Genomic DNA, 12,272 nt, shown 5'->3' on the forward strand with positions numbered 1-12,272 from the left:
GGATCATTCCTACTTCACATTTTGGGGTGGTGGTTTTTTTACAGAGTGCTAAGTTTCACTATCACATTTAAGTATTTTCATAGTCCTGTGCATGCTTCAGTTACCCTGTTTATGGTGCTCATGCTGTTTATGGTGCTCAGTGTCACCGCAGGGATTAACAGGCTCTTCAGGAGGGTGTTCATGTAATGGGAGCATACACAGGATTGTTATATGCTGAACAATGCTTGCATTGCATGTCAGCTGTTCCTCAGGCTTTGCAAAGAGTTTATACCCATCTTAAACCCCACTTAAGCCCTACGTTGATTTTTTTGCATACATCTCCAACTAGTGAAAATTGACAGTAACTTCCCTGTACAATAGCTGAAGAGCTGGTCACTGGACCTGAGAAATGTTAATACCTGTATAAGAGGGTGACTTTTTACGAGTTTGGGAAAGAAATGTAATAATCTCTGGGACACTGAAGTTAAGAACTATTGTTATTAGAGTTTTTTTTCAAGGCAGCCTTGTTGAAAAAAACACAGATAGCCTCCTTCCCTGTTACTTTTGCTAGTCCTCCCTCCACTTAGATTTGCTGTTCTCCATCTTACATTATGCACCTCTTCCAGAGATAGTAAGTTCCTGACAGCATTGTTCTTAATTGCCACCTCATAACACCATGAACCTCATATTTTATGGGGAAAGTTTCTTCTCAAATAAAAAAACCATGAGTCTGTGGTGTGGTTATAGACCTACCCTTGAGAGCTGTTCCTGCTTTGCTTACAGAAACAAGGCCTTGAACTGGAAAAACTCCTGTGCTGTACTTGACAACAGAGTCAACATGACACAAGTAGCATTGGTGATTATAGTTTTCATAGAAAAATCTAGTTACTGAGTGGCAGTATCCTGAATGTTCATTTTCAAGACAAATATTAACACTTTCTAAAGCTGTACCTGCTCGAAGCACGTGCTGTCTTTTCACAAGCTCTCCTCTCCCATCCATACCAAAGGAACTAGTTGTAGATGAAACCAAGAGGATGAGAGGCTTATGGGAAGTTGGGTCTATTAGGTTGTTTTTATTTGCCTGGGTTTTTATTTCAGTTTATACATTCAGAAAAGCAATTAGACACATACTTAGGTCCTGCCTTTTCTTGAATCAGAACTTTAAAAATGTAATGTGCTTTTAGTCTGCAATTAGCTATGTCATATTTAACTAAACTTTACCAATGTTTGAGTCATTTTTCAGGATCAGACCCTGAGTCTGTAGGATATCTTCTGATTGTTGACAGATATTCTTGGTGTAGTGTAATACTATCTCCAGGAATTTTCAAACCTCTACCTCCTTACGTCTGTCAACAAGTAGCTTGTGCACAAAAGCCCTTTGGCACATGCAGTCTTGTAACAAAATAGGGAGTTTGAAGGGCTGACTTTCAGTCATGCCTGCGTATGCAGCTGTGTTCATTCCGTCCATGGACAATGCAGGGGAAACCTGGAAAAAAATGCCATAAAAGGGGAAAAAGTTTCCCTGACAGATTCAATTTAAGGTGAGAATGAATGGGAACAATCGGCAGGTCTGCATTAGTTATGCCAGGCTGGATACAAAGACATAGTGTTATTTCACCAAAGTGCAACACAGCCACATAGTAGACAGGTAACAGAGGAGCAGGGGAAGTTCAAGTTTTACTGAATTTTGTCACTACTCAGGAGAAGACCTCACTTCTTGTGCAATTAATTAAAAGGAGAATTTTCTCCTGCGCGTACCTAGAGTCTCAGCTTGACACAGGCAGCCTTGAAAGAGAATCCTCTTGAAGAGATTTTGCGGAGAGGAGTTTATATTAGTTCCCACTTGAATTGAAAACTATTCCACCTGCTTTCTGGCAGGAAGGCAATGTGCATAATTAAAAGCAGACATTCCAAAGACTAGGAGTACCCAACAGGGTTTTGAATGCTGAGAGTAGTGAAGGGTTCTACCTCATCTAGACAGTTTCCATCCTTTAAGGACTCTGGAGAAATTAACTAGCAATATTTGGTTATTACTAATCCTTTTTACAATAGAAAGAGCATCTCAAAAAATTTTCAGCGCCAAGAACCTGTTGTTTCAAGCCAGCGTGAGCCCTCCCTTGTTACAGCTTCTATGGTTTAATTTATTCCAGAGACTGAATCAGCAACAGTGGAAAGGTGAAAATTCTGTTTCAGTATTCAGTTTAGAGGGAGTGAGAAAATGTTTTCTTTCCAGGCTCAGAAGAGAAGCTGATTGGCATAGAATAAGCTCTTCCCAGGCAAAAGGGTTTATTGGTATCAGAGGCAAATTTGTATTTAAGGTTACTAATTCCAAATTACCTTTTCTTTAACAATGTCATATTATTAGATGCTATAGATTTATAGTTGTTTAATCCCAAATGTAATGTCTGCTTGCTCATAAATTATATGCTCTGAATAACTGATAATGTTGCTGAGAAAGGGATTTAAACATTTTTAACAGAATAAGGAGTAGCAATTAAATGTAAATGAAAATATGATTGCCTGTCCACTATAAGTTTTCCATACTAGGATATCCAGTCAATAAAAAATTACCTTTGGTTCAGAAATGGAAAAGCATTGTAAACATCGTATACATTGAGAAAAACAAAGCATTCAAAGAAATCACATGCTGATGACATCCTTTACCGGCCATATAGTAACAGAGCTGTCTTTTTCTTCTAAGAATGTGAGAACTAAACACAAACTAGTAAAAGTGTATTTTATGTTAATAAACTTAATTAACACCAGGAAAAGTTTTTCTTTCTTTCAAATCACAAACCAGTCCTCAACAGAGAGATGGACTAGATGACCACTTCACACCTCTCCAAGGCTTACTTTTATGCCTCTAAATTAAAGTGAATAATATTTTTCAAATATTCTCCTCTCACATTAGAAATAATATATTTGCAATGTTTTCCCCATATGAGAGAAATTCATATATAGTCTCCCATTTGGTCATCTGAGTGTAAGTAATACTTCGCTATTTTGACTGTTTTGTCTGCAAACAATACCGTCTTTTTCTCAGAAGGTCTGATTCTGAAATATATGATCCATGTAATAAAATAGCATTTATTTTAAACAGTTATTCTTATGAACACATGTATTTCCATATGAATAGGTTTGTACAATTAGGCCAGAATCATGCAAGTCACCACGTAAGAATGGATTATAGCAGGGGTCTTCCAATTACAGCCCGCGGGACGGGTACGGCCCCCACAGGGTCCTCAATCCGGCCCCCGGTATTTACAGAACCCCCCTGTCCCCCCTGCTGGGGGCTGGGGGGGAAACCAAGCAGCCGCAGATGACGGCCTGCCACTGCATCCGCGCGCCGGCCCCCTGGTTAAAAAGTGTGAGGAGCCCTGGATTATAGGATTGGAGGTGGATAACTGCAGGAACCTGTAAACCTCATTGTATTCTTGATTGCATTTTGAATTTCCTTTTGTATTAAAGGTTTACAAGTTATAAAGACACACTATGAGAATTGCCAAATACTTCTTTAATAAACATAGATCCTGCCCAAGCAACTCTTCCACACACACATAAATCCAATTCATTTCCTCTAGCATCTGATTTCAGCCGGTTGAAACCCGTCAGTACAAGGAACTAGCTAGCGCCCTGCACAACCAGAACAAGAGCAACTAAACAGATCTGAGTTACTCTATAAATGAATAGATATAACTATACAGGTAATAATAGTGGTTTAAATGGGTGACATACCAGAATGGTACTTCACTACTTCATCCTTTTTCTCTCCACCATCCTAGGTCATTTTCTGCTACAGCCTTGTTTTTCTCCATACTGCCAACTCAGAAATCTCACGTGCCTGAATACTTCCCAAAAAGCAGCATAACTTTAAAACTTGCAGTGGTTCATTCCCTGCTCAACTATTAGGGAGCTATGTAGGACTGGTCAACGGCAATGGAAAGAGGAGAGTTTACCCTGGCAATTCAGCGTTGCAGTGAGCACTGTAATCACTTGCAGAGGCTCTCCAACATTTGTTACCTCTGCTGCACAGCGCAACAGCACCAGGCAATAAGCAGCCAGGGTAACCTCTGGCCACCTAAATGCTCTTAGACATACCCAAATGAGAGACAAGGTTTATATAGCTGCACAAGTGGGGAGAGTCCTGATGGTTTGGGGTTTTTTTATGGAGCACTTTAAATGCTGGGACTTATGGCAAGAGTGCTCTATGTCTTTAGATATGTGAATAGTAGACTAGTTGTTTGTATATGGCAGTCAAAAATAGGTGGCTGGCTAACTGAAGAGTTCCTGAGATTTATGAGATCAATAAAACTTGTTGTTGTACAGAGCACTTGGCTTTCTCTAGTAGTCCCTTGCATCAGCTTTAATCAGGTTTCTCCCTGCATCATTGTGGGGGAGGCAGCACTATGAGTTTGTTTGGCAGCTGTTACAGAAAGTCCAATCTAAGTCCAGGCTTAATGGCCCACTGGAGCGCACTTGAGTGCTTTGCTGAACCGGGGCCAGCCTGGGTGACAATACCTTACCAAGGAGCCAGGCACCCGGTCTCACTTTCTTTGGAGACATTTCCATGGTATGAGATTATTTTTTTTCCTTTCATGTGTTGTTTTTTGTTGGTGGTTGGTTGGTTGGTTGTTTTTTAAATTGGGAATAAGCTCTCCAGAATGAAAATGTGTGATATCCTCTTGTATATGGAAAACTTCATAAATAAGAACAGAAACTTCTAGGGCAGAGGCATTAGAAAGGCATTTCTTTTGAAAACAGCAGTTAGCGACTCTTCATAACTCTCCTCCCTTTCCTGATGATGAAATGGTTGAGCACTGAGACCTGAGGTGGGAAGGCCCACTAACCAGTTCCTTCCTCTACAAAATAGACACTAAAGAGGAATTTGATTCAGATCCTCTCTTCTGCACATTCCACCACACACCTTGGGTCTGAGCTCAAAACCACTGAGGTCAGCTGGATGACTCCTCTGCAGTTCAGGGAATTTTGTATCTGGTGTAGACTTGGAAAATGTCAAGGAGGCATTCCTGGTTTTGCTAAGGACGTGGGCTGCTCTTATTAATCATGGCCTTAGAAACAGACAATCAGTACTACGTTTAAACCACGGTTTTAGAGAAAAATAGAAAAGAAGGTCAGAATAAACAATGGACTCATTTGCATTCAGATCCCATGTTTCACATCCTCAAAATATAAAGCAGGGCCTAGGAGGAAGAAAGATTTAGTGCTGGCTTCCTTCTAACAAAGCTGTGACTAATGGGGTTATACCTTTTTACTGTATTGTTTAACCCAAAGCTAAAATGAAGGAACAGGAGAAAAAAATCCTTACAAATAGGGGTTACATTATGCTTATGGCCTCTCAGGCAGCCTGCATAACGGGTGCCTCCCTTACCCCCTCCTCCTCTAGGATGGATCTCCTCCAGTTTCCCTGGTTGCTTGTTCTTAAAACAAAAACTGCTGTACGCTGTGCATCTTTTCACTGATGAGACTGTATTTTTGCATTATTTGGGAACCTGGATACAAGTCCACACCTCCAGAAAAACAAATTAATGAAAAAAAAATCCACAACGCCCATTTTGTAATGTCAGCCTAAATAAATCACCCTTTGGAGACATCTTAATCATCCTTTTACTCTGAACAAAACCAGCAGAATGAGTTTTTGACCAGGCTGTTCATATACCAATGTCATTTTAATTAGTTTGAGTTGATAGATAGTAAAAATAATTTATTTACTATATTATGAAATAAAGTGTAGTTCAAGACTGAAGGTAGAAAATTACCCTCCCTTTCACCAAAAGTAAAAATTATGTCTTGAAGTATGTGAAAATTCTTTTTTTAACGGTATATGACTTTTTAAATTACCTTATTTAGCCGGATAAAAACTGTTTTAGTTGAAACCCTGGCTTAGGTGAGTCAGTAAATATTTGTACAACTAACATCAGTAAAGGAAAAATCATGCAAGCCAAGTTTGCTTTTGTTTAGGCAAACAGAATGATAAAAATAAAATTGTGTCATGTAAAACTAATGCTTAATGAAATCTTACTTTTTCAAGTACTGTTATTAGGCAAAGCTTTAGATCTGTTAGCATAGTCCTAATATCAAATGCATGAAATAGAACCTTTTCAGTATCCTAGCAATAATATTAATAGACTCAAGAGGCGCATGGTTTCAGACATGTAATTTTGTACGTAAGAAAATGGTTCTTGAATTGGTTGGGTACCAAAGAGTGCTTTTGTTGTAATATTTGAGAACAAATTGAGGTAGAGATGCAGAAGATAAAATATGCTAGCTGAGGTCTTCCAGAGCAACTGAACAGACTTGTCTTTTTACAGGTTTTCACAGTCTTTGCATTTGGAATGATAAATCCACATTACTAGGATTTTCCAAATCATATCATTTCAAGGGATTACTAAACATATTCCTAAAGTATTTGGGGTTTTAGAAAACTTTATAGCCATTCCTCAGTGACTTTCAATGGCATTTAGAATTTCCAGAAAGACCTTGTCACTCATCTGGAATGTGAGTATGAGAACCTGTGGATAAGGTTTTGCTGCCACTTCCCAAAAGTTGTTAAATAGGCAATTTGTAGGTACTCCAGCTTATTGCATGTTTGGATGCTTATGGAGTTTGGATAAGTGTCTGCCATATTCAATACATCCTGAATAAACCCAAAACAGAAGAGAAAAAAAAAAAATCTGAGTTCTGAAAGATTCCCATTTCCCTCATTTTCAAGGCCCCTCGTCATACCGTGGTTCATCCAGGATGTCCAGCTGACATGACACCACTCTGTCTGTTCACTTCTTTGTGTGTGCCTTGATCACCTGCAATCTGCAAGCCAAAGGGCTGAAAACCTGACTTTAAACATGGTAAAAAAAGAGAAGGACATGGCCCTGAGCAGTATGAAGTAATGGGGCGATTCAATCAGTTGGTTATCAGGGGACCAGAAGATCCTTAGAGGCATCAGCATTGTCTGCTTCCCTGCTGGCAGGCAGGCATCTGCACCTGGGGTGCAGTGGGGTCTGGGCAGTGAGCAGGGTGAGTGGAGGTGGAGGGCCAAGGCAGCTCGTCAGGAGACTCCAGCCTCCAGGAGAGCAGTCCCATCCCTCACACCTGCTGTGTCTGGGACTGCAGCCCAGCCTTCTGTTTTACAAGCCATCAGTAGGTCTCAGAGGAAACAATTTATTGTAATGGGGGTCACTGTTTCCTAGGTCAGTCTGATATATCCATCCTTGGCTACCCATGGAGGTGACACTCTGTCCACTGAAATGAAAACAGCTTCGTTACTGGGCTCACTTGGGCTTTAGGGGTTTGTTCCTCCAGCCCAGGCTGTCTGCATGACTCTGGCCATGGCACCTGATGTTACAATATCAGCTTTACTCAGCTGCTTGGCTTGGAAAGAAGAGTAAAATGAGCTGCAGTGCCATGCAGCAACTGACTATGAGAGTCTCACATCCTCTGATAAAGAGGACCTTGGAGACATACATGACATACAGGTTCCTTGCCTGGTGTAAGTCCCTTTATGAAGACTTTCACCTGTTGTTAGCCTTGTTTTGTGTTTGTCCACTGAATCTGCATAGCTTCCTGCTGTGACTGCTTGGTGGCCAGAGAAGCAGTAGACAAAAATGCAATAAAAAAGCCAAGCAGTGGTAAAGCATAAAAACCTAAGTTTTGAAAATGCTTATTTACCAAGCACAGTGCTAAAACCAGAATTCTACAGAATTTTATGTATATATAAGAGGCACTAGATATTTCAAGACCACTTTACTGTGGGCCTTCAGCTTGGAGACTTGTCTGGTTTCCAGAAAACCTCTGAGTATCTGAGTAAGAGTTTCAGTCTTTTAAATCTATGGAAGCAGAAATTAGCCTTTCCAGGTACCAAATCTGTATTTATTTTTAATTGAGGAACTTCTTTATGTTGTCATGCTAAACAACAAGAAAAGGTCCCAGCCCTTAAAAAAACAAACAAACAAACAAACAAAAAAAAAAAAAAACAACCATAACCTGTAGCCATTAAGCTGAAGGTAACTCTTCTGTTTAGTTATTTTTCAGCAACTGGGTCTTCTGCTTTCCAACAAGCATGTCCCATCTCATCCCTGGTCCCTCCACAGCTCTGTGGCAGTGAAGGGCTTCCAGGTAGAGCAACAAGTCAAATACATCCTTCCCCAAGGGATGCTACTGAGGGCTGCTGCCCAGCCCCTTGTTGCATTGGAAAGAGATAGAAAGAACCAGCTGACCCACACAGCCAGCGCAGCAGAAGGCCACGCTACCTGTGCTGCCCTAGCAGAGGACCCTTTTTGCAAAGGTTTGGCAAAAAGATCTCCCAGCCTTTCAGAAGGGTTTTCTTGCCTTCTTCAGTGGAGGCACTCAGAGGCAAAACAGAAAGCAAAGCAAATACAGGTTGAACATTCACAGTCACTAGATACTGCTAGCAATCATTAAGCACTGTCACCTGAGTCAGTGAAATACCAGTTGTCTCAGTCCCAGATTAGAACACTACCCAACAACCTTTTGAAGTATGTCCTTTTACAAAACAAAGGTTTCATTATTTCTATTTTCATTTTTGAGTGGGTTTTTCACAGGTACAGACAGTATCAACATAAAGTGAAAGACACAGTCATCCATGGGTCTGACTTTTCAGGAAAAAAAAAAAAAAAAAAAAAAGAAAAATGCAGAACGGTTATTCTGCACTGGTTTTTATGTTTAACAAAATTTTCAAAAATCATTCAGCAAACCTCCCATACAAAGACATCCTGCTATCACTTTCCTCCTACTTCTGTGTAAGTGTTGTGAAACAAGCTGGTAAATTATAACATTAAATTGCATTTCAATAAGGTAAGTAGGCTTCCAACAACAAGGAACTTTACCTAAAGTATCTTTCTGAGTCTCAACCAAAACAAAGCCTATCTTATCTTCACATCAGTTTACATGCTGTAATCCAGAATGCTTCCACGTTTCATTTTGTTTGAAGTAAAAAAAAAGTTTTTACAGGAATTTCCCTTATTTTAAAATGGCCTCATTAGTCCCAAAGTTTGCATAGATTTCAAACAAAAAGTCAAGTGCAGTGAGACATAGCCATTCTTTGCTTTGTTTACCCATCTGTTTCTCTGCATTTGGAGCATGGAGGAAACGTGGCAGAACTATTTAATGCAAATGGTACTGAGAATATGGAACAAGTTACCAGTGTTGGGAGTTTGTGAAGAGCTTACATGTGTTCAAATTACCGGAGATTTGTTTCTCTGGTAGGGAGGATTGAGAGATGAAAATGAAAAACCATGGGATTCAGCTAAACTAAACAAAGGAATTGATACTATATTTTGGACCGGATGCCTTTTTCCTGAAAAGATTTTGCTTCCAAATGATTCAGGTGCAAACTTGTTGTCTGCCGAGACTGAGAGCCAAGAACCCTTGATACTGCTTCTGGGTGTGACACGTGACTGCAGGCAGGGGGTTTCTGGTTGTTTTGCTTCTGATGCAAGTCTTACTTTTTTTATTTATTTATTATTTGTAAGGTATGTGCACTAGGAAAGAAGTCATACAGGCTTCAGCTGAGGACTGGATTTTGGCCAGGCCTGAGTGGGTACAAAGTAAGGGAGAGAAAGACGGGCCGGGGTGGGGGTTGTTAGTGAGCTGCTTCGTGTTCAACAAGGAGGCTGCTAGGTGCACAGAGGCTCCCTGAAACTGGCTCTAGACTAAGCATTGGTTCTGTAGAAAAATCTGCTGGGCAAGAGCAATGGTCATGCTACATGCACAACAGATGGCAGAAAAACACATATTCCCTTACGTGTTTTTCTTCTGAAGCAAAATTCCTCCTGACATCCACGGAGGCAACACAACTCTGAATCACCTGAGGACTGAGGTTTACCTACAAGGCATCATCTCAGCCCAGATGATTGCAAGGGCTTTGATATTAGCTCAAACACACAACTGAGCTAACATGTCTGCAGGACTTCCAAGTAGAGCTGGCTCATGTCCAGGCAGTTCGAAGCATAAGAAAAGGAGCCTCAGGTCTGTCTGAAATGTCCATATAGATGGGTTCTCAGATAGGATGCTCTGAAGTGTTGCCTCTTGTGGTTACCGTTAGCGTGTGGGTGGCTGAGTTCTCTGAATCACACATTGTAAAAACAGTAGTTTGACAGTTCCATTAACAATATAGATGGGCTTGGTTTCAGTGTGAAAACCCTTCTTTTTGGAATTCCCCGGATCGGAGGAATGGGTTGAAGGAAAAAAAGAATCTGATTCAGAACCTGAAAAGAATTCATGTCTTTCCCACAACATTTACTACTGGGAAACATTACTAACTTTTACTATAAGAGCTGTTGACCAATAACCCTCCTAGTGTTTCCTGGTAGCCCAGCAAAGTGTAAAGAGGCTAGAAAATAAGAGCATTTTGCTTTCCAAATTAAAAAATAAAAAAAAAATCTCCAGCTTATGGAGGCAAATATACATGCACACATAGTGCCTTCAAATCTGCAGAAAGAGTTTGAAACTCAAAATAATGGCAGAGTTTACTAGAATTCATCAGGCCATGTGAATACCGGGTACTTACACAACAATTTAATGAAAGCCATCGGAGCTCCAACTTCATGTGGCTTTCACAGACCCACAGCATCTGCTTGCTTTGTTTTGGAATCTTGCCTCTGCCCCATACAAGTCACTTAATCAAGAGAAACATGTAAAGAAGTCACTCTGGGTTTACAGAGCAGGAACATCTGAGCTGAACCGTTCCAGGTGCTTGTTAAAACAGGTTTAGCCCAATAAGAGAGGAGAAAAGGTCCACAAGGTTTATATTGCAGAGAACAGTCTGATATGCCACTGCCTTGCATTTTGTGCAGTCATTAACTTCAACATGTGTAAACTGGGAGCAAGACTGCTGCATCATAATTCCTTGGCTAGTTATAGTGGGGATTACTCCATGTCACTGTAAATGAACATACAGATTAAAAACAAAAAATAAAACCCCAAAAAACCCACAACAGAATATAGGGCCTCACTCAGCCCTCACTTCCAAGGAAATGTACAGCTTTTTCACAGTGGTATGCATTAAGGTTTTTTGTCAAGGATATGCAGATTTTTCTCACCCACTAAGTGTTTTCTCCATAATACTTAAAATCCAACACCGAGACTGCTATATTGCTCTTCACTAGAAATTTGTCTGAAGTCCACCAATGAATGGAGTGATCAGTTAAAGATCACATAAAAGTGTAGACAGATGTTCTAAGTAAGACTAAAAAAAACTGCAATGAGAATTTCCCAAGAGTTCTTCAGAAGATGCAAACAGGAAAGGACAGGGGTTTTTATGTCTCTGTGAAGTACAGGAGGGACGTGCTATCTGAGCACTCTGCGTAGGAACAGGTATGAGCAGACAAAACAGAGGTGGTGTGAGGTCACATCTTTGTCAGTGCCACTCAGGAAGCCTGACTTCATTCTGTGGGACCTCAGCAGTGACATTCTAGGTGGCAGCCCTGGGCGTGAATGACAAATGCTCCAGCAGACAGAGGATAAGAAGAAGGAAGTGACTATATGACACAGCACTGTTATTCAGCTTTATTACAGTGTAGTTGCTCAGTGTGGTTCATGTGGATTTGCCTAGGCGTAGAAAAAATGCAGCGAACGTTGACTGTATTGGAAAGTGATAAACCTCAACGTGTGATGTAAAGAAACGCTTATTATCAAGCAAGGCTTTTCTGCTGCATACCAAAGAACACAATTCTTGGCACAACACAATTTAATATTTTTATCAGTGATGTGGAAATCAATATAAAATCATAAAATAAGTTTGGGAGGCAGTCTAAGTTTTAAAATGGGCTGGACACTGACATGAAGAATTTAAAATCCTCAAGAATAAGTATTGAACAGAGCAGTACATCTGGAAACAAAGACTGCAAGCCATGATCTTAGAAGAGGAACATTCTCTCCAGAGAAGCAGGGACCCTGTAACAGCAGAGGGAGAAGCTGCTGTGAGTTTCTGGTGCGGTGCTCTGCCCAACAGAGTTTGGCAAGTCAAGTTGTACATGTATTTTACACTGCACAGCACTGCTTTGTTGAGCTGCAACATCCACAGCGTAGAAAGAATTTTGATAACTTGAAGGAGGCTAAGGCACAGACCCTGAGAATAACTGAAATACTGAAAAATTGATCTTTTGATAGGCACAAGGTCCTTATTATGTTTTAGCCTCCCAAAGAAATGTTAGAGGGACATGGCTATTGTCTAAAATTTTACTCACTAGGAAAAAGAAGTAGCAGATTCTTCTGACTACCAGGCAAAATTTTAACAAGATGTGATGGCTGGGCACTAT

Source organism: Falco biarmicus, chromosome 2, assembly GCF_023638135.1.
Source record: "Falco biarmicus isolate bFalBia1 chromosome 2, bFalBia1.pri, whole genome shotgun sequence".
NCBI classification, from domain to species: domain Eukaryota; kingdom Metazoa; phylum Chordata; class Aves; order Falconiformes; family Falconidae; genus Falco; species Falco biarmicus.